This window comes from Pelobates fuscus, chromosome 9 (assembly GCF_036172605.1).
Source record: "Pelobates fuscus isolate aPelFus1 chromosome 9, aPelFus1.pri, whole genome shotgun sequence".
Classification (NCBI taxonomy): Eukaryota; Metazoa; Chordata; class Amphibia; order Anura; family Pelobatidae; genus Pelobates; species Pelobates fuscus.
In genome coordinates, this window is record NC_086325.1 from 47,763,399 (window position 1) to 47,790,167 (window position 26,769).

The window sequence follows — 26,769 nt, forward strand, 5'->3', positions numbered from 1 at the left end:
AACTATCACCTCTAAAAACTCAAAACTCAATAAATAATTAAAAGTTTGCTATAAATTTTGCAGGTTTTTTATTAAAAATATTGCTCCTTTTTCAGATATTATTTATTTTACCCAAATATTTCAAGGCCAAGCTTTGTATATAATATATTGGTATTCCAAATAAAGAGTATGAAGAGCACAAAGCCATGTGTGTGACGTTGCCATTGGCTACTTGCAGCACTACCCAGTCTATATATAATTCTGGCAACAATTCTAACACCAGCTGCTTTCTTAATTTGTCCTTTTATGACATGGCGCCATTATTCAAATGGACCTGTTCTTCCTCATTCCAGTGTATAAGCACATACACCATGTTTTGGTGGTGCAGGAAAGATGCAGTTCGAACCTTAGGGCTTATGGCTATTTAAAACCTTTTTGCACCTGTACACATTGTTTTTGGTGGGTTCTCTATGATCCCAATAATGCATGAGTCCTTCTCTAATTTCCTAGTTTTTGACTTGGCTTCTCCTCATTTTTACAGCCTTCTATTATCCTTTAACATGATTCTGCCTAATAAAAACACACCATTAAGACCAGTAATACACCACTATCCATTTTCTTACCTATTTAGGTAACACTAGTTCAAACATTGTGTATTGGGTATTTCCTTTCCCTTGACTTTTGCTCATGGTATAATTTAAAGATTGGAATAATTGGAATAATCTGCATAATTAATGTTATTCTTATTCACTTGCGTAGGCATTATACCTAATTGGAGGTCTACATTTGGTTGTATTACCTTCATTTCAAAGTAACTGTTCTAAAGAGGCCTATATAACTTTTTACTTGATCCAACTTTCTTTATGAGAATTATGTTAAAGTGACACTATAGTAATTTATGTCGATAAGTGTGTTTTATGAATACCTCCTCTAAACAAATCAACCCCATTAAGAACTTCAAAATCATTTAAGTAAAATACGTTGCTGAAGACATTAAAACCAGAACAAAACCATAATTTCTTCTCCAGCAGGCCCATGCAATAAGAAATATAGTGTTCTCCTGATATAATCGATATATGTCAGGGACCAGGGAGCAGACAGAGACAGAGCTAGATGCAAAAACACCTTTATTAATAAATAACAAATAAATAACCAAAAGCAAAGTCCAGGAATCAAGCAGGGGTCAGTCACCAGAGCTGGTAGACAGACAAGCCAGGATCAGGAGCATGGAGAGCAGCGGAACAAGGCCGGAGTCAGGAACCAGGAACAAACAGGAAACACAGGAACAAGGAGACTTCTGGGGAACAGGAAACCACGCAAGGACAAGGAGGTTCTGGGATTTGCTGCTTAAATAGGCTGAACTGATTAGCAGCAGGGTTGGTTACTATTCTCAGGTGAGTAACCGTGGCAACATACTCATGCTGATCTTTAATTACAGCTGAAAACTCAGTCACTGAAAAAGGAAGGGTTGCTGTTTAAAACAGCAAAGAAACCCTGACAATATCACAGTTGTTTCTCGGATTGCCAAATGGCGAAGTGTAATTTATTGCTCCAGAGAACATATTTTCAATTCCAGAGTCCAATGATGTTTAGCATTATATCAACCTGAGACTTAGCATTGCACATGATGACCTTAGGGTTGTGTACCGGGCTGGCGCTACCATATGGCTGTACAGTTGGCCTCTGTCCTTCCTGTAAGAAAGAATGGACCCAGGACCCGGTAGAGGACATTATGGAACAAATACCAGAAGTGAGATGATCATCTCACCATACCCATCTCTTCTGGGTTATTACTATTTATAAACCCGATTGGGTACTATGATCACTGGGTGCTTAACTGAAGGATTGTATTTACTGGCACTTTGACTATGGCCTTTTGTGTAATATGTGTGTTGTCTGTGTGAGATGTGTATGTTGGCTGTTTGCGATATGTGACATGGGTGTATTGGCAATTGTTGTTGCGTTATGTGGTAAACTGATACACACCACAAATTACTATGAAGTTGTTGTTTTTTGCTATGGAGCCCAGTGATACACTCACAAACACAGCACATTGCTATGACTTTCCTTACTGTGGATTTCTGTGATACACTCATAAACATTGCACATTACTGTGAGTTGTATTGCCATGGAGGTCAAGGCAAATGAGGAAAACAGAAAGCAACACAACTCACATTATTGTGTGACAATGATGACTATCATAAAAGCTCCAAAGCATTAATTGTTGTGTTTGCATGTTGCACCGTTTGTTAATGTAGTATGTACACCCTTCGTGGGGAAGGGTTGGAGTGGCAAAATGCATATTTATCTGTGTAGCCAAAAACCCATGCACCAGTCTTAGTTGTGCATGTTTTTTTTGGCACAGCAAGCTATTTCATGAACCTTCTACTGAGCATTATTGTGAACTTATTGCTACCAGAGACAATTCAGAACTCCAGAATGACAGTATATACTTTTTTATATACATCAGCATTCTAAAGTCCATCTTGTAAAAGGGTTAATATAGTTGCTTTGTTTGACATTGTCATAACCTGAAGTGTCTTTGAGGGTGACATAGTTTGGGATATTTAAAAAAGCCTGCGGCAGGCATACGAGTTCATATGCTTGACATTAAATCAGGATCTGAAGCTAGTTGGGCAATGTGACAACCTGAAACACATCTCTTAGTTAAATCTTCATTCAGTTTTTTTGGGATGAACATCTGGAGGGAGGGTAAGTCAGGTCATTTGAATATGAGTTTGCATTCATTTTTCTCCACATAGTTCTTGAATATTGTTTTGGTATTTGTTATAATTGGTTACACACTCTAACATATGGTTTCCATTTTCAAGTATTTTAAGAAACGTATGACTTAGAGCATTGCCAAAAATATAATAAACCTATAAATGCTATGTACATTTTTTAGATAAACCAAATAAGATATATATATATATATATATATATATATATATATATATATATATATATATAGTACTCTGACAGTACATAAAGAAACAATATAACAAATGGTTGCTAGTTATATAATGTATAATAATATAATGTGTTTGTTTTTTTCCCACTAAATTATTATCAAGGTTGTGAAAAAAACAACAACACGTAGTATGTAAATCCACTGAAAACCTAATAACATATTACCGAGCCTTAGGTCTGATTTAACGCAAGTTAAAAAATAGTCGTCAGGGAATAGCCAAAATAGCCAAAAGTGAGGATAACAGATATCAGGAAAGCGATGCAGTAATAGCCGGGTCAGGATACCAGAAAGGAGAAATGTCAGGACACAAGCCGAGTGAGGAAACCAGGGAGCAGAACAGTCAATAGCCAAGCCGAGTCAAAATATACCAAGTAATCACAGAGAAATAGTATGTAGCACTATAGGGAATACTAAGAACCACAATAGGGCAAAGAACAAAGTAAAAGGTGCCCTTTTTATATGGGAGCTTCTTTTGCTTTAAGGCCATCCCCCCGAAATGTTTTGGGCCAGCAGAGATGGTGCAGGACCATGTTATTGATGTAATGATGCCGGCACGTATGCGTCTCATCATCAAAAGCGGCGTGAATCCAGCGTGTGGCATGGGGCATGCCGATGTGTTTCCCCTAATTTAGACTGGTTTCTTATTTTCAGATATGTTTTTCAAAACATTTATTATTTTTGGATACACTTTTAAATTAAATTTTTATATTTTCAAAAATATTTTAATATTTTGATATTTTTTATTTATTGATATGTTTTTATACACTATGTACTTTTGATATTTGAATATTTTGAAACAATTACTTTAAAAATGTATTTAAAAATATTACATTATTTGAAAAGCTTATCCACAAATTTTAAATAGAGCCCTTAGCTGTTAAGGCCTATATTTAGAAAATTGGTTGACTTCACATTCCCATGCAATTTTTTGTAAAAATTTCCCCCTTGTATTCACAGGGAGCCGGTTTTAAAATTATATTTTTTCCACATTAAAGCTTGAATATGACTTAATTCCCTTTCTTGTCACAAATCCTATATTGTAACTGTTTTATTTTTATATAATGAAAATTCTATAATATTACATTCCATGGGAAATATACATTTTTATCTTCATCATTTACGTCATGATAAAAAAAAAACATTCTCAATGCCCTTTACCAGTACGTCTGCTGTCATCCATGATTTAAAAAAAACTGTCATTGTTTTATGTTTATAGTTAATTTTAATAAAGACTTATTGTTCTATCCATAACATATATTTATAAGCAGTCAAGGTAAAAGAGATCTTTCCCTCGGATTAAGGAGCAGGAAGTGCTCCAAATTCAATAACAGAGATCACACTTCTTTTCCTAACTTGCATTAATCCAGATAATAGTAAAAAAGATAAAAGGATGTCAAAAGGGATGAGTAAATGAGGACCTTCTTGCTTTCTCTACGCTTATCACTCCTGTTGCAGTTAAACATCTACTGATATCTGTAGGTGTGGTTAGCAGACATCTCTGATACTGGGAAGAGTCTAATGAGGATTTTTATGATTAATTATTTTATATATTGCATAAAAAAAATAAAGAATGAGTCCCTTAGCTAAGTTAAAAGTTCAAAACTAGGTTGTAAAGCTAATGTCATGTACATTAGAAATGGTTAAAGGACCACTATAGGCACCCGGACCACTTCAGTTTAATGAAGTGGTCTGGGTGCCAGGTCCTACTAGGTTTAACCCTTTTTGCTGAAAACATAGCAGTTTCAGAGAAACTGCTATGTTTACTTTAGGGTTAATCCAGCCTCTAGTGGCTGTCTCATTGACAGCCGCTAGAGGCGCTTCCGCTCTTCTCACTGTGATTTTCACAGTGAGAAGACGGCAACGTCCATAGGAAAGCATTGCGAATGCTTTCCTATGGACTGGCTGAATGCGCACGCGGCTCTTGCCGAGCATGCGCATTCAGCCGATGATGGCGAAAAGGAGGAGGAGAGTTCCCTCGCGAGAGAGCCCAGCGGGGGAAAACAGGTAAGATTTAACCCTTTCCACCCCCTAGAGCCTGGCGGGAGGGGGCCCAGAGGGAGGGGGGACCTAGAGACCCTATAGTGCCAGGAAAACAAGTATGTTTTCCTGGCACTATAGTGGTCCTTTAAGAAGTACTGGGTAAGGAAATTAACATTGGCTGGTTAGAGCAATGGCAACGTTACTGGCTTGGAACTAGGAAACCCACGTTTGACTCACTGGCTGACCACCCCACCAGTAAGTGTCCTCGATATGATATATCTTGACTTCCTTAAAATTCTGGTAGATTGTTAGCTCACTTAAGTAGAGCCATCTTCACCCTTAAGCACTCCCTTTCTTTTATGGTAAGGCGCTGAGGGAGTAGGTTGGCAGTATATTAAAAATAATAAAATTAGCTTACTCTTATTCTTAACTGGCTCTCTGCTAGTTAAAAGGAATAAAAGACTATCTGCTTTGCAAATATCTGTTTTGATTTCATGTAAATGTTCTAAAATAGATTTTTCAATTCCTGCAAGTTATTTCATGCAAAATCCAATTTCTTTTGATTTTCAGATAAAACATGTGTCAAACAGTAATAACAGGTAGGAGCATTCTAAATCCCTAATATTTATATTTTTTATTCCTTTGTGCTGATACAATCATCGTTGATATGTTTATTGTTTTGTACCCGAATGGAGGTGTAGTTTATAGACAGTGCAGAAACATATTTTTTTTTAATACTACCCACAGGAGTACCCATTAATCTGAAATAGATACACATTGCACTGTGGAGTTTTACAATTTACAGTACACAAATGTGATTTTGATGCTAGATGATAGTATCTTTTAATAGGTATGTATATAATAATTCTCCATAACTGAGCAATAATCAATAAATAACTGATTCTAGAAATCTCCAAGGTCATTCTTCTTTTGTTTTGGATCTACCCATAAAGCAGTAAGTTGTATAAAATATTCCAATAGAGACGATTTAAGACCATAGCTTCCCATTTTGTCTATGCTTGCATTGCCTTTTATTCTGAAAATCAGTGCCTCCAGCTTAACTTTCCGTCAATCACTGCTATAAGTTCCGTCCCTCATACCTGTCAGTCAGCATAGATATACATACAGTATAAGGGAGAAATGAAACAATGCTTTTATTTCTCCTCTACATTCGCAATATTTGTCCTGGTTGATGGATCTAATTATATATATAGAAAATCAACACTAGTCATTCCTGGTATATTTATATTAATGTCAAGTGTTGCAGTGATTGCTCTCTAAAGCATGTCCAGCAATGTCCGGCAATCTCCCTAATACTTGCAATCATATTCAGACAGTGAGACTGAGAGTTTGTACAGCAAAGCTCGATACTTTCCATTCTAACAGTCTATCTCAACAGTAGATTGCTTCAACCAGCTCTTAACACTGTCTAAGAATATTGTTGGCCTTAACTGCCTGAGGGTTAATTTGACTTCAATTCTGCATGTGGGTATATTTTAAGTCAATCTGTCTGCTTAGCTTCCGTTCAGAAACGTGTGTGTAGTGTGATTTCTGTCACGAAGGGTAGGGAGTAGAAATAAATAATTGTATTTATTAACAAGAGACAATTAAGTTTATCAGTCAAAGCAGAACAAATTGTAGAAGATTGGAAGATTAAAGCAGCTTGGGAATTTTGATGTGCTGGTAGTAATTTTTTTCCTCAATATACAGTATGAGCACTGCAGATTTTTCTAGGTTGAAATAAAGCAATTCTATGTCATGTTCTTCCAAGCATGCATTTGTCCGACTATTCGTCCAAAAATTTGAAAGCAAGGTGATTAATACATATATTATGAAAATCAATTTTTAACAGGAGATTTAAAAGTAATTTGCAAAGCTACAGGAGATTTAATTCATCACAATCCCAGAACAGCTTATAATGCACCACGTTGAAATAAAATGAATTATATTGCTATACGTCTGTTTCGATTCACATTTATGCTGCAATGATTAAATATTAACAAAAAACGCTTCCATAGACGTGTGCAAGAAGTCCAAAATACTGCAGAGCAGGTCCTAAATGCTCTATTATTGCGGGATCTGATAACAAAAAATGGTTTGAACTGGATCTATAAAAGTATGTCTAGTTTCCTTTTACATTTACACATTTATGACTATTCAATGAACCTAGATCATTGTTCTCAAAAAATGGGATGTGTCCATTAATTTTGATAGACTTGTGCAATTGATATTAAAGATGAATAAACTGAGAGCAATTATATATCTACAATTTTGATGTACAATTACAAGTCTTTCTATTTCAAATAATGCCACTACTTAATAGGGAACTGTGCATCACAAATAATTTTTATATTATGTTTATTTATCACGAAGTTTATCAAATGTAGAAAGCCATAAATCTGTTTTTACCTCTATTCTGTAATTGTGTATCTCCATCTAGGCTCCCCGTCCATAGTAATTCTAAATGTTGCTCTATACTGCCAATTAACTTAGTGGAAAAGTTAAAAGAGAAACAATGTTTAGCAATGTTCCATGCTACATAATTTACTACATATTTTATAGGAATTGGATCATCGCATGGAAAAAGTTAACACAATATCCAGGTTTATCAAGGTTTTATTTGATGGTGTAATTTCCGGACATGTGACCGTTCCACTTTACTGGTGCAGGTTTAGATCCAGGCTTGATTTTAACATAACAAATTATGTTAGATGACGTTCCAAGACACAATAACCACTTGCAATTGAGGAATTTTAAATAATTTAAGATTTGACATAAAATTAACTGGAAAAGGCACTGAGTATCCACAAAGTCCAGTCTTTTACATATTTATGTTTTAAGATCAAGGAGAAAGACCTCCCTAACCTGTCAAACTAATTTGCATTCTAATTGGTATATCTTCTGTTCATTCTGTGTCAAAGCTCTATTTTAAATTCATTTTTAATTAAGTTTGTAACTGAGACTTTTTTTTCATGCTTGACTTGAATAGTATCCAGATGTCCTTGTTGGTATATACGTTACCAAGAATAATAAAAGCCATCAGAAATATTAGTAGCTAGCTGTGCTTGATATGTAGCAGGAATTTTAACTAACCCTAGGAAAGTCACAGAAAAACATGGACACATAGACACATTGAAACATAGAAACATAGAAACATAGAATGTGACGGCAGATAAGAACCATTTGGCCCATTTAGTCTGCCCAATTTTTGAAATAATCCCATTAGTCCCTGGCCTTATGTTATAGCTAGGATAGCCTTATGCCTATCCCATGCATGCTTAAACTCCGTTACTGTGTTAACCTCTACCACTTCAGCTGGAAGGCTATTCCATGCATCCACTACCCTCTCAGTAAAGTTATACTTCCTGATATTATTTTTAAACCTTTACCCCTCTAATGACCAATTTACTAATGACCATTTGGAAGTACCATGCATTGAGCATTGAACATTCATTATTCGTGGTATATTTTGGAGTTTATAAAGGGTTGCTGTAGATTGCCCTCAAAGTAAAACAGGAGTTCTGTGATGACACTAATGCAACTCACTGGGTAAGTGGTAACAAAGTCCCTCTGTAATGGTCTTTAAAGGACAACTATCAAGTCAAAACTATTTTAATATAATAATCCTTTCATCAAGTATTGAAAAGAAACATACCGTATATATATTTTTTTAAATGATGTATATCTAAAATAAAACGAGTCAGTCTCTGTGGTCGTCCGTTCTTCATTCCTTACAAAGAAGGACCATGGAGACTAACTGTTGGTTGTTTCAACACTGTCTTACCCAAGATGTATGTATATGGCTAAAAGATCCTATCATGGTTTTTCTCATTTTTTTACATATACTTATTTTTTTTTTTTATATTTCCTTTCAAAACTTAATTAAAATGATTATTATATTAAAAATAGTTTTGAGTTGACAGCTGTCCTTTAATTTAATCACAGAAAAAAGCAAGATGGTCATTTGCTCATCTATATAAAATGTAGCCAAATTAATCTGAGAATATGTAGCAGTTACGTTATTTATAAAGAAATATGATCAAGAACAAAGCTTGTAAACGAAGTAATCTAGAGATACCAGGAAGACTAAAAGACCAGTACATAAATTATACAAAAACTGTTTTTTTTATGTTTGTCTTTTTTTTTTCTATATTTCTTAAGTTTTCAGACACAATAGAAGTATATAGCTGCTAAGGGGGCAGCATATCTGTCCTCTGAGTCACTTACTGCAATTTGATGGTACATTTATTATAATGGCAAATCATCTTTTAAAATACATGAGAGTTAGTTGAATACAGAAGAATCTGGAGGAAATAGCTGGATGAAAAGGTCATATCTGCTGTCGTGTTTTATTTATTTATTTATTTATTTTTTAACTCATCTCTACTATAATATTAGAATAGAGAAGAACTTCAGGTATTTAACATTAAATATGTTGACCAATAATAAAATGGAAAGTTCAGAAACATGTTAGAGCCATCAAATAGAATATTAGTATGTTTATGGTGAAGCTATTCTGTGCCTCTTTAAAGGTCAACAAACTAGTATGTATAAACAACTGACATAAATTAACAAATAATAAAATTAAAGATACGTAGAAGACAGTCTATCTGTCTCTCGAAATATCTGTCTTTCCATATACTTTTCTGTTTCTATCTCCCTTTGTTGGTCAGTTTATGTACGTTTCTCGGACTGTCTGTTTTAGTCTGTCTGTTTCTGTCACTAACTGTCAGTCTATGTCTGTGTCTTTCTGTCTGCCTAGTGTCTTTCTGTGTCTATTTTTCTATCTTTGTTTTCCTGTCTATCTCCATAAGTCTTTTTGTCTATCTCTGTCTGTCTGTTTCAGTTTGTCATTTCTACCTGTCTGCTGTCTATCAATCAACATTGTTTTCACAGAATAAAAAAAAAAAAAAAGTGCTTATGTTTGTATTGAACAAGTTTCCATTGAAACTAAATATATTTCCTAATACACCGAAACAGTGGCTTAGTTTTAAAGCACGAATAGAAAAATAAACAATGTTCTAGGGTTATGATCTAAATCTGAAATTGTTCTATAGATATTATCTTCTTCATCTGAACACACAGTGTGTCACTTCATGAAATTATAGCAATGTCATTTATGAGTGCTATGGCAAGAGGCTCTGTAGCAATTTAATAACATAACGGTATTAAACAGATCAGTGAACAAAATCAATGTAACAGTTGGAAACACTATCTATAATGTGATAGAAAATACCAGACATAAGTGATGAGATAGGTGAAGCAATGTGGAACATCCTAGCACAAATAAAACCACACAATTCTGAAAAAAATATTTAGATTTATTTTGTAAAATAAGTAGAAAAAACTCTTTTGACTAATTGTAAGTCATTACATTTGACTAACATCAGAATTTTTTTTCCTAATACTAAATAAATCACTAATAGGTTATATAACACATTTGCATTGCCCATTTTTTTTATATACTTATGTGAGTATGTATTTTTTTTTTTTAAAAAAGCCTTTCTTTTCAGTTTTTTTAAGTCAGATTTTAGGAAACAGCAACTGTTTTTTAAAAAAAAAAAACAAAAAAACATTGAAATGCTATTTAGCAGTCTGGGTACTCTAGCTCTATCTTGAGCGACAGGCGGAAGAAGAAAAAGTAATAATTTTAATAATATTAACTAATATCTATTACTAGGACTACCACACACAAAAAAAGAAGAAATATGTTAATAAAACACCAAGCTTGCCCACAATGAGAGCTTATAGGGAAAATGGAAGTATTTAGATGCCGTTGAGTTTTCTATATGATTCTCTCTTACATTGTGATTGGATAATTATACACTTTGTGTCAGAGAGCAAATCGGTATGTGATGAAATGGAATAAAGTTATAGTGTCTTTTCATTTATATCATATATAAATACTCTATACAGCTTTTGATATGAATAGCATTTTATGTCTGAATTTTTACAAAAAATCCACCACCTGGAACATACCCCACAATCTGATTCTGCCCTAAAGGTTCTAATTATAGGGTGTTCCTACGAGATGTTATTGTAAGTCTGCAGTGCCATCCTGGACATGTCTGAAGTGTTCTTTTATTAAAGAAGAAGAATTTAAATGATTGTTCTTGATCCTTTGCATTTTAGAAGTATGTAAGTGTAGCTAAGCAAACTTTTTGCCAGCCTTTTTTGAGGACAGCCTCCAAGGACCTTTTGCGCCATGGTATTGGAAAGCAATGATGACAACCGGGGGGGGGGGGGGGGGGAGCTTGAAGTAGAAACATCATCCGTATGTACCACTGCCACTATCATTACTTATTGAGAAGTTCTTAATTTGGTGGTATCTCACAGAACAACATTATTGTTCAGAGTAACAAGTTTTGCGTGAGTGATCCATGTTCTGTGGCTCAATTTTAGAAAAATAATCAGGATCAAGCTTGTGGGAGATGTTTTTCTTATAATTATTCTTGTGAGAGATATTTTTCTTATGTTTTTCTTCACCTACAACTTTCACCTACAGGTTGAGCTCTTTGGATGTTGTCTGATATGGTATGCAAGACACTAAACTATAAAACTGTTAAAGCAATCATAATCAAAAAAGCATAGCAGTAATGTGGTTACATATGTCAATTTGGTAGAAAGCCTGCCAAATAATATGCATTTGAGATATATATATATATATATATATATATATATATATCAAACAGAAAGATTATTCTTGTGGGAGGTCAACATTATGCAAGTTTGGAAGAAATGGTGATGAGTAAATATTAAGTTGAAATTTCATTATTATTTTTTTATTATTATTTTATTATTTATATAGTGCCAGCAAATTCCGTAGCGCTGTGCAATGGGTAATTCATGAAAGATATATCTAAAAGGAATGCTACTCATCAATACATTTATTTTATAAATTCAATATATATATATATATATATATACATATATGGTTAATCCAATCTACACTGTATATACACTGAACAAAATTATAAACGCAACACTATTATTTTTGCCCCCATTTTTCATAAGCTGAACTCAAAGACTTTTTCTATGTACACAAAAGGCCTATTTCTCTCAAATATTGTCCACAAATCTGTCTAAATCTGTGTTAGTGAGCAGTTCTCCCTTGCCGAGATAATCCATCCACCTCACAGGTGTGGCATATCAAGATGCTGATTAGACAGCATGATTATTGCACAGGTGTGCCTTAGGCTGGCCACAATAAAAGTCCACTCTAAAGTTCAGTTCTTTGAGTCCAGCTCATGAAAAATGGGGGCAAAAACAAAAGTGTTGCATTTATAATTTTGTTCAGTATATATTGTGATATGTATATAGTGTAGATTGGATTAGCCATATTAGTATAGTAGACAAGATGCCAAAATATCAGAGTATTGCAACATGCAATGATACCTTTTTATTGGACTAACATAATACTTAAAAGACAAGCTTTTGAGAGTTTTTCTCTCTTCTTTAAGTCTATCATATTGATCAGTATTGTTTCAGGCCTGAGAAACAGAGGAAGACTCTTGAAAGCTTGTCTTTTAAGTATTATGTTAATCCAATAAAAAATGTATCATTGCATACTGCCACACTATGGTATTTTGGCATTTTATCTACTGGACTAATACGGCTAATTCAATCTACAATATATATATATGTATGTGTGTGTGTGTGTGTGTGTACATATATATCCATTCATGTATGCAAATGCAATTTATAGAATTAACACAAAAATTCTAAGGAAAGGTTAACCCATGAGACTTAATAATATTTTAACAAAGATTTATTGCAGGTAAATTTGCAATTGATGTTTCAGTCAAGTCTCTAGTCTTTCATCAAGTAAACGTCTGGAGAGTAGAGTGAATGTCAGTTGCAAATTTCCCTGCTATAAATCTTCATTAAAAAATGTAACAGTCTGGTAAGCACACATTTATTGTTCAATACTCAATGTATCAGGCATCACTTCTATGTGTTTTGCTGTTTCTCAATTCTAATGAAACTTTACAAATCTTACCATCTCCTGTATGCTTCTCTACCTTGATATTACTGCCCTTGTCTTAATCTCTTGTACTTTTCTAATCCCTTTGTATTTTATCGTGTATACAATACAAGTCCAATCTTTGTTTCAGTCCTAATTTGGACCAGACACGTTGAGTGTCTTGTTTCAGGGCCTATCATGCATCCATCATTAACGATTCCAGTGTCTTATGTACCAAGACTGAATGTGAACCCATCTTTGTTAACTGTAATCCACCTTTTGACTGGTCTTATTCAGACCTGAATATATCCATGGTGGACCATGAAAATGACTCTAAATTGTCCTCATTGTACATGCTGTGTGTATTTGTCTCACTTACACAGCGCATGCAATGTGGACATATTAGATGTCAAAGGCTACTCTGGCTTTCAAGATCATGAATACATCTGTTTAACTTGTACCATTTTTATTATTATTAAATGAAATGTATGACTTAAAATGTACTGTAATTATTTATATTTTATAAAATGATAAGGCCGAGATAGCATGAAATACTATAGTAAGTCTGTCTGTCTATCTATCTATCTATCTATCCATCTATCTATCTATTTCCTGTTAGAGTAACTTTAATTGAATAGTATTTTTATATTCTGCTAAAACTGCTATAATACAATTAACTTTATTTTCATATACTTAGCACTGCTATTATAAGTAAATGTGAGTGGGTGGACTTCTGCTGTCTATTTCACTGCTGTATTTTTATTATATGATCTATATTTGTTAAACAAGATAATATAATGCTGGTAGGAGAGAGAAACTAAGAGGAAATGCAGGTTTGAAAGACTGGAAAGGTGTGGTATTACTTACATCCGCCGAGCCGCGCAGACCCCCTCCTGCCCCACGGTCTGACCACTCCGTGCGACCTCCCGGCACACTGAGGAAAACTCAACTGCCTCAATCCTAGTCGACCTCCTGCCACGCAGTCCAATCGCTCCGCAACCGAGCGGCACACTGAGGAAGACTCACCTCTCTCTCTAGCCAACCTCCTCCTGCCGCATGGTCTGACTAAACTACGTGGCTGGCGTCAGTACGTCTATATATAGATGTGGACGTGATGTCACGCCAACTCTTAAAGTGACCAGGTCATCATTGCGATCCTAATCTGTTTTGGATCGCAGTGATGATGTGGACCTATCAGAACATAGGTAAGCCTATTTAACGCTTCTTTTAGCCCCCATTCATTGCCCTATTGTGGTTTCTGTTAGAACCTTGTTTAGTGCTCCTAGTGATTCTCTTGTGATTTCCTGTGTTTGACCTTTTTGACCTCGGCTTCGTATTTGACTCGTGATTTCTGGTATCCTGACCCCGGCTTTGTCTTGACTCTGAGTATTCCTGTTATTCCTGTCCTTGATTTATTCAGGAAACTAGTATTGTTTTAGGGGTGAGATTTTTTTTTTTTTAATAAACGGTCACTCTAGGCACCAATGCCACTTTAATGCATCTGACAGATTTTGGCTTCATTAATATGCTCTATTTTCTGTTTTTTGTGCATGCTCAAATCATTATTCTTTTTGCACAAATAAAGGTTTTGCAGAATGATGCAGCATAGGCCTGCCTCCCAAGCCAGCCTCTTCATGCCTGAAATACTTCATTATCAAATGTATGCACACAGTCTCAGCCCCAACACCATTGAGTGAGTAGCTTTTAATTCACAACCTGGTTGCAGACAGAGACACCACAAACAGGTAGTGATGACCTTACTGTATCTCTACCTGGGTGTCCTCTCCTTCTAATACAGGTTGTTTTGCAATTCAGATCATTCAATGCTGTCAGTGTCTTAGTTGGGTGCACACCTTTTATAAGAAAATCTTATTCTTGTGGGAGGGGGCTAAATAGGCAGGCTTTTGGAGCAGCATTTTGAAAAAACATTTTACAGAGACTAAATGATAATTTGATACAGACACTGAATGATGATTGGGAGAGGCACTGATAACTAGAGCAGAGACTGAATGATGATTGGAGCCGAGAGTAAATAAGAATTGGAACAAACACTGAATGAGATATAATGCAATGTGTGTCCATCCAGAATAATATATAAATCCCTATTTGGAAATGTGCCTTGGAATCCACATAGACTGCAACTAGAATATAAAAGCACACATTCTATACCCACATAGACATAGCTCATTGATGATAATTTGTATGGCACTATTTTATTATTTCCCTTTAACAAAGATTGCAAGAAACGTTTTGCATCTGTTATTCCACCTTTTACACATACAATGAAAATACTAACACATACAATACAGATACTGATTTGTAATTATCTGCTGGCTGTGGGAAGTATAACCTGTTGTTATTGAGTGTGAAAGTTGATTGTGTGTTTACAGGGTTTAAAGATAAATATGTTTTTCTCTGAGTGCACTTTTAAGCATGAGTTAATTAGGGGAGAGGTTTCATAATTTCCACCTATGTAACCCACAGTAGCAACTCACTAATAGGTTATCTGTCTATTTTAGAGTAGTCTGTTTTTAAGTAGGAGTCTGAACCCACAGGAGTTCAAACAACACAAAAGTTACAACACACATTTACATTTTGGGAGTGTTTTAGTAGGACAAATATGAGTGTCAGCAAGATTAGAAATTTTACTCAGTGCACCTCTATATACCTCTATAGCAAATGTGAGCAAGTGACTTCTCTGGAAGCTTAGATTGGAGATCTGGCGAATTAAATTGCAACACTGAGGCTGGTTGACAACCTTGAAAAGGGTTTACTGCTCACTTAGTAGAGTTTTGTGGGGACTGGTAGTGCAGAAGAAGAGTGTCTCAGGTAGGCTGGGGAACTGTCAGGTAGCTGGGTGACAGCTGGGCAAGATAGCAGAGGGAGAAGGAAGAGGAAGGGTGTTACTAGTCCTGATTTTGTAAACCATAGCAGATTTGAGTCCCAACAGCTTCACTTAAGTGGAGATGTTGGGACTATCAGCTCATGAGTGGCTGTGCTGGAGGGAGATGCTGCTTCTGACACTCAGGGGAACAACTTATCTAGTATGAATTGGATCCAGAATGGAGAAAAGCTAAGCAGGATGTGGTGGTAAGAGTTTCTATTATTAAAAGAATAGACAGGGTAATCTGACATCAAGAGAAGACATCCAAAGTGGTACTACCTGTGCCACGTTACAGTGGAAATGTAGGGGGAGATAAGAGATCAATGAGTGGCTAAAGTCTTGATGTAGGAAGGACTGTTTTAGATTTTTAGAGCACAGGGCGGTTTGGCGCTTCGGTACACTCTTTATAGCTGTGATGGATTGCACCTGAATGGAAGAAGGTATGTTGTGCTTTGGGGAGAGAATAGCTATAAGGCTGGAGGAGACTTTAAATTAGGAGGGGGGGGGGGGGGGGGTGTTAAAAAAGGGTAAATGGGATACATAGTATAGAAATGAGAGGGAATTCAGGTAAAGACAAAGAGGGTGGAGATGGGAAGAGTGGTAAGATCAGCAGACAGAGCAAGGTATTAATTACATGTTTCTCAAATAAAGCACAATAAACAAATGGTCAACTTTAAATGTCTGCTTGATAATTCTAAAAGCTTGTTTAGGAAAATGGGGGAGCTTGAGATATTGGCATAAAAGTAGCCGTATGACATAATTAGGATTATTGCGACTTAGTGGGATGAGACACTTGATTGGGCTATTAATTTAAATGGCTATACAGTATTTAGAAAGAAAAGAAAAATAGCAAAGTGGGGGGTGTATGCCTTTATATTAAACCTGATATGAAGCCAAGTGTTAAAGTAATTGTATGTGGTTACAAAGGTGAGGACATGGACGCCTTATGGGTAGAAATGTGCATAGGAAGAAACAGGGGATATCCATTAATATAAATATGTTACAAGCCCCCAAACATTAATCCTGATGGGGAAGAGCAACTGCTATCTCAAAATAATAAGGCCACACAGCAGGGTAATTTATTAATCATGGGAAATTTAAATTATCCGCACATATATTCATCCAGTGGACTTGTAGTACAGTTAAAGAAAACAGGTTTTTGAACCTGATAAATTATAATTTCCTATCTCAATTGTCATAACAAATAACGCTGACTTGTTTTCAAAAATTCAAGTTAGGGAGCACTGGGGACAGTAATAATGACTATAATATGGTATCATATTCCACTTAATTTTAAAAAGGCAAATTTCAATAAGATAATGGCATTTGTACAACTAATTGTGTGGCCGGAAATATTAACTGTCAAAAACACAGAGGATAAATGGAAGGTTGCTACAGAAATTCTAAAAAAATAGATTTCTCAATACATACCACTGGGAAACAAATATAAAATAAGAAAATTAAAATTAAGTACAGGGGTCAGTCAAATGATAAAAGATAAGAAAAAAACATTAACCCCTTAAGGACCAAACTTCTGGAATAAAAGGGAATCATGACATGTCACACATGTCATGTGTCCTTAAGGGGTTAAAAACATTTACTTTAGAGGCATTGATTTCATCCTATAACAAATATAAGCATGCCAGTAGGGCTTGCAAAAGAGAGATTAGATGGGCTAAACATGAAAATGAAATGCTCATAGCCAAAGAGAGCAATACCAAATTTCAAAAAGTTTTTTAATGCCCAAAAACTTCAAGTGTGAAATTGTGGTCTATATGGGTGAGTTAATCAAGGAGGATCAGGACAAAATGGAAATTCTAAATAATATTTTTTTTCAGTATATAGGGAAGAAGAATATATGGTTGTACATTTGAAAAAAATCCCTGTTACAAACGTTTACAGCAAACCGATAATTGGTTAACACAGGATAAAATGCTTCAGAAATTAAAAAAAGTTATTATAAGCAATGCCCAAGGGCCAGATGGTATTAACTCATACATCCTTATGGAGCTTAGTGTAGAAATATCTATACCACTGTTCTGGAATTGTACCATAGTATTTGAGAAAAGCAGATGTAATGTCTATATTTAAAAAGTGTTCATAAACTCAGCCTAGAAACTACAGACCCATGAGCTTAACATATCTGGTTGGGAAAGTATTTAAAGGGCTGTTAAATAACAATATATTTAACAGTGAATTTTGAACAAAAATATAATTAGGAGAAATTAACATGATTTTACAAAAAACAGGTCATACTAAACTAACTTAATTGCCTTCTACGAAAAACATAGTTGAAAAAAAGATCAGGGTGATCCAGTAAATGGGATCTACTTAGAGTTTTCCAAAGTATTTGATACAGTTCCACACAAAAGGTTACTAGTTAAACTATCTACTTGGATAGAACACTGGCTTAAAGATAGAATGCAGAGAGTAGTTGTCAATGGAACATTTTCAAAGTGGACAGAAGTGTTGAGTGGAGTGCCTTAAGGTTCTGTTCTTGGTCCACATCTCTTTAATCTAGTTATAAATTATATTGAAATGGGTATTTAAAGTCATTTGTCGGTGTTTGCAGGTGACATAAAACTAGGTAAGAAAATACTGTCTGAACATGATACAACTTCTCTACAGAGGCATTTGGATAATTTGGGGAACTGGGCAGGCAAGCGGCAGATTATAGTCAATACAGATGAATGCAAAATCATGCATTTTGGCATAAACAACCCACAAATCACTGATACATTTAATGGGATAGAGTTAGGGATAACATTAAATGAAAAGATTATGGGAGCGATTGTAGGTCATAAACTATGCAACAGTAGTCAATGCCAGACTGTCTTTGCAAAAGATAGTAAGGTGCTCACGTGATCCTCATATAATTCTGCCTCTATACAAATCAATGGTAAGACCACACCTTGAATACGCAGTGCAATTTTGGGCACTATTAGCAGGAACATACAACAGACTAGGGGTCACCCATTGAGAGTGGAAGAAATGCATTTTCACTTAAAGGAGAGGAAAGGGTTATTTACAGTAAGAACAATAAACATGTGGAATTCTCTGCCTAAAGAAGTGTTAGCTTCTACTGATACATTACATCAAAAAGGATATTTTCCCCTTTTTGTGGCAGAATTGGAAATGGCTACAATTGTTATGTTTTTTATGGAGTTGTGTCTTTTTTTCAACCTAGTCAATTATGCAACTAAGTAAATGGTTCACGAGGAGCATTAATCATGAGTGACACGTCTCGTGTGGATGCGAACTGAAAGACCAGTAATTGTTCAATTCTGGAAAGAGTGGGATTCCCTGCTGTCCTACAAAAAATAGTGTTATTAGATGAAAGTTTTTTTTGTTTTGTTTTTTATAATTCTTTATTTTGGTTGTGCATGGAAAAGTACATAGAATCTTGCAATGCCACAACAGCATTAACAATATGCAACCACGGAGAGAAGGTATTATTGATACTTTAGAGAGAGTTCAGAGAATGGCTACTAAACTGAACTAAACAGGAAAGGTTAAAGGATCTTAACAGGTATAGCATGGAGGAAAGACGAGACAGGGGGGATATGATAGAAACATTTAAATACATAAAGGGAATCAACACAGTAAGGGAGGAGACTATATTTAAAAGAAGAAAAACTACCACAACAAGAGGACATAGTCTTAAATTAGAGGGGCAAAGGTTTAAAAATAATGTCAGGAAGTATTACTTTACTGAGAGGGTAGTGGATGCATGGAATAGCCTTCCAGGTGAAGTGGTAGAGGTTAACACAGTAAAGGAGTTTAAGCATACTTGGGATAGGCATAAGACTATCCTAAGTATAAGATAAGGCCAGGGACTAATGAAAGTATTTAGAAAATTGGGCAGACTAGATAGGCTGAATGTTTCTTATCTGCCGTCATATTCTATGTTTCTATGTTTCTACATATTACACTATGTATTTTTATCCTTTATATTTTTGTCTGCTTGTTTTTAATGTGCAAGATTAACTTTTAAAAAATATATACATTCACCACTATTAGACTTGTGCATGCAGATTCAGAAGAATTGTGATTTGACTGAACAAGGGCCAATCGGCCAAGTTCAGTATCTTTGAAATGCTATATGGATGCAAAAAACAAACCTAAGTGACTAGTGCAATGGCCAAACATTTAGTATTCAGAGTCCTGTCCATGGAAGATATGATAAATATGATAGATAGGGAACAACAGATAAATGGTGGCTAGGGAACAGCCACTAAATGTTGATTTTATCTACAGATCAAGTGAGAAGTGGACAGTAGAGTTAAATAAATGAGGAGCAATAAAAAGTCTACTAATATTTATCATATATTTAATATATAAATATATATATTTTTTATCATCCTCCTCTTTTTTTCATCTATTGGTTACTTTTTTCACTTGATCTGTGAACAAAATTGTGAGAAATCAATGTACTGCAAAATATATACATAATATTTTTGTAATGTATTTATTTGGCAGACAACTGATTGGTCTATTGGTTTGTCTGAATATTTCTCTAAATATTTTCACATAGATGGAATTTGACATGTAGCTGGCCAGCACATGAAAAAACATTGGACATCCCGAACACAATTTCAATTTCGGGAAAAATTATTTGGCCAAACTAGACTTTCCCATAATGCACAAATCTGATGTGTATTATATCTGATAACATTACTCGACCTGCACAATACATTATGCTGTTTTACCTGTTGTATAGTTTGGCTGTTGTCCATCGCACAAGTGTGTTCTTTTCTTTCAAAGTTTCAGCTATATCCTTTTTTTCACTTCTAATAACAATGAGTTTGATACAGAGAGAGACACACGGTTAAACTTTTACAGAATAGCATTATTGATTGTCTTCTGTTGTTAATTGAGTATAATTAACAATGAATAGAGACAGAACAAGTCTTGGCAAAAAAAGAAACAACAACTATTTTAGCAAGCCTAAGGTTTTAGAAATCCTTTAAGTTAACAGATGCAATAAGCTAATGTTTGTAAAATATCTTATGGCTTGTTTTATAGCTTGTTGGGTAAAGAAAGAGTTTGCTTACAAGAATACCCCAAGCACCAGAAACACAACAGTGCACTTCAGTGGTTATGGTGCCAAGAGTGCCCTGTTTCTAACCACCCCACCCCTCAATGTAAGCAGTTAAACCATTTTAGAATGGTTAGATCTAAGGCCCCTCTCATTATATACATTTATTAATCTTAACATATCTTACTATTAAAAAGGAAGATTTTAAACTGGTAAGAGGTGCGTGGAAATAGGTGATTATAGTTATAGCTCTTTTGTTCTGCTTCTGAGTACACTGATCACTGACACAGTGATCTTGTCCTTTACCCGTTTCTTGCTTGTTCGACCCAATCATAGGTAAGCTTACCTTAAGACAGATATCTGCACATGCTGCTAATTACGCCCTTCCTGTTCATCATGACAAAATGCCGCACAAAAAGCTGCTAATGTGTTTATTTCCCATAGCATCACGTCATTTATAAGCTACTCTGGCATGTTAGATAAAATGGATGCACTCACACACGACAATTGTGAGAGGCCGTATTTTAATTTATTGATGATATAGATGTAATAGCGATGCAATAAATCAAAGAATAACATTTTATCCATACATTTGCTAGCTATTTGTCTCACCCAATGTATGGATAAACATGTTATTATTGTTAAAGCTTTGCATGCAATGTTCGCACTTCAAATGCATTTTTTCAAGCATAGAACAAATTTTTAATTCACAAACCAAAACATCGCATTTATGGCCTCTTTCTGTCTCGTTAGTGCAAGTTAGAGAGTTTATTGATTTGTCCTCCAAAATGTGTTGAATAGCTAGTTGCCAAATTCTTTTTCTGAGGGCAGAAGAGTGTCGAAAAGCATTTCTTTATACAAAGTACAAGCGCAATGAATGTTCAATGAACAAGCCAGGAGACCTCATTCACATACACTGACATCCTATTTTACTTCCAGCTCATAGGCAACATTCATTTGTATTCTGATTTTTTTTCTGTTATGTCCAACAGACCCGCGGGGGCTCCACATTGATGGCATGTTCTTTCTCTACTGGACTATTATTTATTCTAAATACGTATATTTGTGATTGCAAAATCCGGTATGCTGTGATTGTAGGAATTACTCCTTGAATCCATAATATAATCTTATTTGTTTTTATGTATTAGCTCGTTTCGTGGCAAGAGATGTTGTGTTTAAAAATTGTTGTATTTACTGTGGCATTCATTAATTATTAATTCTTGTTGAAGTTGAAATTGCATATTTAGGGCTTTGCCAACCCCTTTAAATCCACTCTCACTTGCTGTGTAGCTGTCCATTCTATTATTGGTTTGTCGGGACTTGTGGTACCGTGTTGGATAGCGGCCCTCCTTTAAACATACAGTTCTCGTATCCTCTAACTATCCTATAACACACTAATTTCAGCACACTCCTTATTTTGTGTCCTGCACACAGATCTATAACTCCCTTTCTCTAATATCTGGCTTTGCAGGGTAGATTTGCTCTAATACCAGTCTGTTAAAATTTTCCCATGCCTTTCTTCTCTGTTTTCACTTATTTTCTCCACGTTTCTGCTCCCCCAATTCAAATTCAGATTCCGAAATATGATTTAATATTTTAGGATAAACTTTTAAAATATTTTTTTTGAATTTATTAAAATATAAAATATATATATATATATATAGTAATTTGAAAAAATGTTTTTAAATAATTTGAAAAGCTTATACAAAATGAAATCAAAGTCTAACTTAGGTAAGAGTCTCATCTCATCTGTCATCTGCCAGTGGGAGCAACAACAGATTAACTGGCCTATGCTGACACCCAGGGCCAGTGCATCTATAAGGCTGCAGAAGCAGCTGCTTTAAGGCACCAGAGCAGGGAGGCGCAGAAATTAGAATCCCCTGCCTCTGGCTGGGGGCTCGGATTTTTCAATTCACTGTACTCTCCCTGCAGTCTGCAGCCAGTGGAGTCAGCCAGCCTCTCTTAATGATGTCAGGAGGAAGGGGCGTGACATCCACTGCTCTTCTCCCAGGTCGCTGGGGAGTCTGGGAGAAGAGCAGTGTAAGTCACGCCCCCTCCTCCTGACATCATTAGGAGGGGCCGTCCGACTTCACAGGCTGCATGCCGTAGGCGGCTCCAGGCGGCTCCAGATCCTGTCCCCTTCCCTGGCACCAGGTACAGGGAGGGGGGCGATACTTGCTCTTTTTCTTTTTTTTTTTAAGCAGCCCCACCACTACTCCTGTGTACTCCTCTACACACCTAAGCCCCCACCACAGCCCATGTGCCAGCTCCTGTCCCCCCCTTTCAACTCCTGCCCCCCATTTCAACCCCTGTCCCCCCTTTTAGCTCCTGCCCCCCTTTAAACTCCTGTCCCCCCTTTTAGTTCCTGTCCCAGCTTTCAGCTCCTTTTCCCCTTTTAGCTCCCGTTCCCCCTTTCAGCTCCTGCTCCCCTCTCAGCCCCTGCCCCTCTTCTTCCCCTGTCCCCCCTCTACAGCCACTGTCCCTCTCTATAGCCCCTGTGCCCTCATCTACAGTCCCTGTGTCCCCCTCTCCAGCCCAGATGGTCCCCTCTATAGCAGCTGCCCCCCTTTTAGCTCCTGTCCCCCTTTTAGATCCTGTCCCCCTCACAGCTCCTGCCACCTTCTCACAGACCCTGCCACCCCCTCACAGCACCTGTCCCCCTTCTTCTTCTGTGCCCTCTTTCTTCTTCTGCCCTCCTTCTTCCCCTGTCCCCCCTCTTAGCTCATGACTCCCCTTTTAGCTCTTGACCCTCTTTCCACTCCTGCCCCATCTCACCTCTTAGCTCCAGACCCCAAATGACAGACCCTGACTCCCCCTCACAGCCCCTGCCCCCTCAAAGCCTCTGTTCACCCCTCGCAGCCCATGTCCCCCTCACAGCCCCATTCCCTCTCTCAGCCCCTGTCCCCCTTCTTCCTCGGTACTCCTCTACAGCCCCTGTGTCCCCCTCTATGGCCCTTGTGTCCCCTCTACAGCCCACGTGGACCTCTCAGCCCCTGCCTCCCTCTCTACAGTCAAAGTGCCCCCCTTTATAGCAGCTGTCTACTCCATCAGCTCTTGTACCCCCTCACAGCCCCTGTCCCTCCCCTAACATCCCTTGTCCCCCTTCACAGCCCCTGCCCCCCCATCCTCCCTCACCCCTCACTACAACCCCGGCCACCCCCTCTAAATGCCCTGCCTCCCTCCTACAGCCCTTGCCCCCTCCACCACAGCCCCTAACTCCCCTACTACAACATCTTTCACCCCACTACACCCCCTAAACTTTCACAGACCTCTGCTCTGTATGCTTGTATCTGTATGACAATAAGACTATGTATGTTTGTGTCTGTATGTCTCTGTATGTCTCTGTATGACAGTCTCTGAATATCTGTGTGTGTGTGTGTGTGTGTCTGTATGTCTGTGTTTGTATGACGTACTTGTATGTGTAGATTAGTGTAACGGACCGTTTCACTTACAAGAGGATAAAACCCAGTTTAGGCGATAATCCCATTTACAGATGCACAGGCAGCTACTGCAAACACCATTCTCCCGACTGGAGACACACGAACACTGAATCCGAGAAACCTTTTAAAGTCTCCCAAGCATATGAATGCTGTAGACCATTGAATAGGAACCATACGAATAGGCTTGTACTCCTAGCAGTCAACTGGAACAGCATGCAATAAATCCTTCCCCCCAATAATGAGACGACACTTCATTTTGAGGGTTAAACAGGAACTCTGGACTGGCTCATCCAGCCTGGCTTTTATTTCCAACTCACACATACAGGCCACACCCAGGGGGAGGCATAAAAGAACCAATGACATAGATGTTACCTCCCACACATCCCCTCCCCTTAGTGTGACACATAATCCATTATGCATACAGTGTAAAATATACTTTTACACAACTTTCATAACTTTAAAACCATACATCACATTCACATAAAAATACATATCCACAATCAATCCATTCAGGGGAACAACATATTAAAAAATGGCATGAATCCGACCAGGGGTTCAAAAGTTACTAAAAGTATCTTTTGTTCCTTTCTGGCTGGCAGAAAAACATCCCCACAATGCACCCTGGTTTCCTCCCTTCTGCCCTGGAGTTAATTGGAGAAGTAATCCAATTACCCAGGACTAAAGGCAGACTCCATTAACCACATGGTTGCAAAACAACATAAAACACTTTAAAATACATAAAGTCACATTTACACATAACACACAGACATTTCACCTATCCCCAGATAGCTGGGATCTGCACGCACAAAACTACCGAATAGCGCGCAGATCCTACTCACACAGTACAATTGCCATGGAGCTAAAGTCTTTCCCATAGTCTTTCATTATATGAATAGGCTCCATGGTATGGCTATCTGGGGTATCACATTCCCATAAAGTCTGGTCCATAGTCCAAAGGCAAGAGGCGGGCAATCAGCCCCCTCCAAGGACACGTGGCGAGGTCGGTTTCGCCACAATTAGTATGACTGTGTGCCTGTATGACTGTGTTTGTTTGATTGTATGCCTGCATATCTCTGTGACCGTGTGGCTGTATGGGTGTGTGTTGCTATATATCTATGTCTATTAGGCATGGGGAAAGAAGACACACAAAGGGCCCTGGTGGGAAGGGACACACAAAACAGACTGAGGGGAGAAAGCCACAGAAAGGGGCTGGAGGAAAGAAAGATATGCACAAAGGGGCTGGAGGAAAGAAAGAGACACACAAAGGGGCTGGGGAGGAGAATGAGACACACAAAGGGGCTGGGGAAAGTAAGAGATATACAAGGGGAGTTGTAATAGACACACAAGAGGGTGTAAGACATAGTAATGGAGGGATAAAATATGCTAAATAAGATAAGAAGTTCAAAACGGAGATTACAAGACACACAGGTAAAGACACAATTTTATTTTCGGTTGGGGGGCGTCGGCAAAATGCATGTTTGCCTGTGTAGCCAAAATTCCTTGCTCCGGCCCTGCTGACACCTTACTAGTTCTAGCACACTTTCATTGCTTTATATCAATGTATGTGTTTGTGTTGTAGGAGGGGGAGAAGAATACTTTACTAGGCGAAGATCTATTACACCAATTAAAATACTAATATTGTCTAAAATCCTGGCATTTAAACAACTGTCAGAAGCGGTAGTTGAAATAATAATATATATTTAATAAGCAATAAACACTGATAATGTATATTTAAAATATATGTTCAAAGATGACTGCACCTTGATTATATTTTTATGATTTTATTATTGGAAGATTTTTAGAGCAATTTTTCTTACTTAACTACACAGATTGCATGGACATCTGTTCTCGTTTAAAATAATGAAAATATTGCTTTGCCATAGAGGTGATATTAATCTACGTTAACATTGGCAAAATAGTCAGTGGGTTTGGATCCATTCTTTAACCCCCATCATTACCATTTGGTAATTATTAAACAGTTATAGCTTGGAATGTTTTTAAGTGAAAGTGAAAGAACGTATAAAACAAGTTGACAAGTTGATTGGCATCACCGTCCTCTAGATGCCTTTGGAAATAGTATTTCCTTGAATATTTTTATTGCACTGTATTTGTTATGCTTAAAGTTGTCTGCACCCTGAGATCTTAATTAGGATATGCAAATGTGAATTGGTAGTACATTTTGGAACAATGTGCGGGCACATACAGAAATCATGTTTGCATATCTGTGCACAGTTAGAATGCAAAGTAACGTCACACATCAAAACATTACTGGCCTAGAATAATCGTATTCTCAAGATTCTCACAAAGCATTTCTTCTATATTATTAATTTTACCTTGTACTGTCAAAACAAACACATTTTGTTTTTGTTTTGGTTTGTATGTTGATCTATATTATTCTATCTATCTATCTATCTATCTATCTATCTATCTATCTATCTATCTATCTGTCTGTCTGTCTGTCTGTCTGTCTGTCTGTCTATCTCTCTATCTATCTATCTATCTATCTGTCTGTCT

The 26,769-nt window shown here is 36.7% G+C and overlaps 1 protein-coding gene across 2 annotated transcripts in view; it reads left to right on the forward strand.

Annotated features, from left to right (window-relative positions):
* Positions 1-26,769, forward strand: part of HTR2C (5-hydroxytryptamine receptor 2C) — a 629,177-nt gene that overhangs the window by 159,159 nt on the left and 443,249 nt on the right. The window lies entirely within an intron of this gene.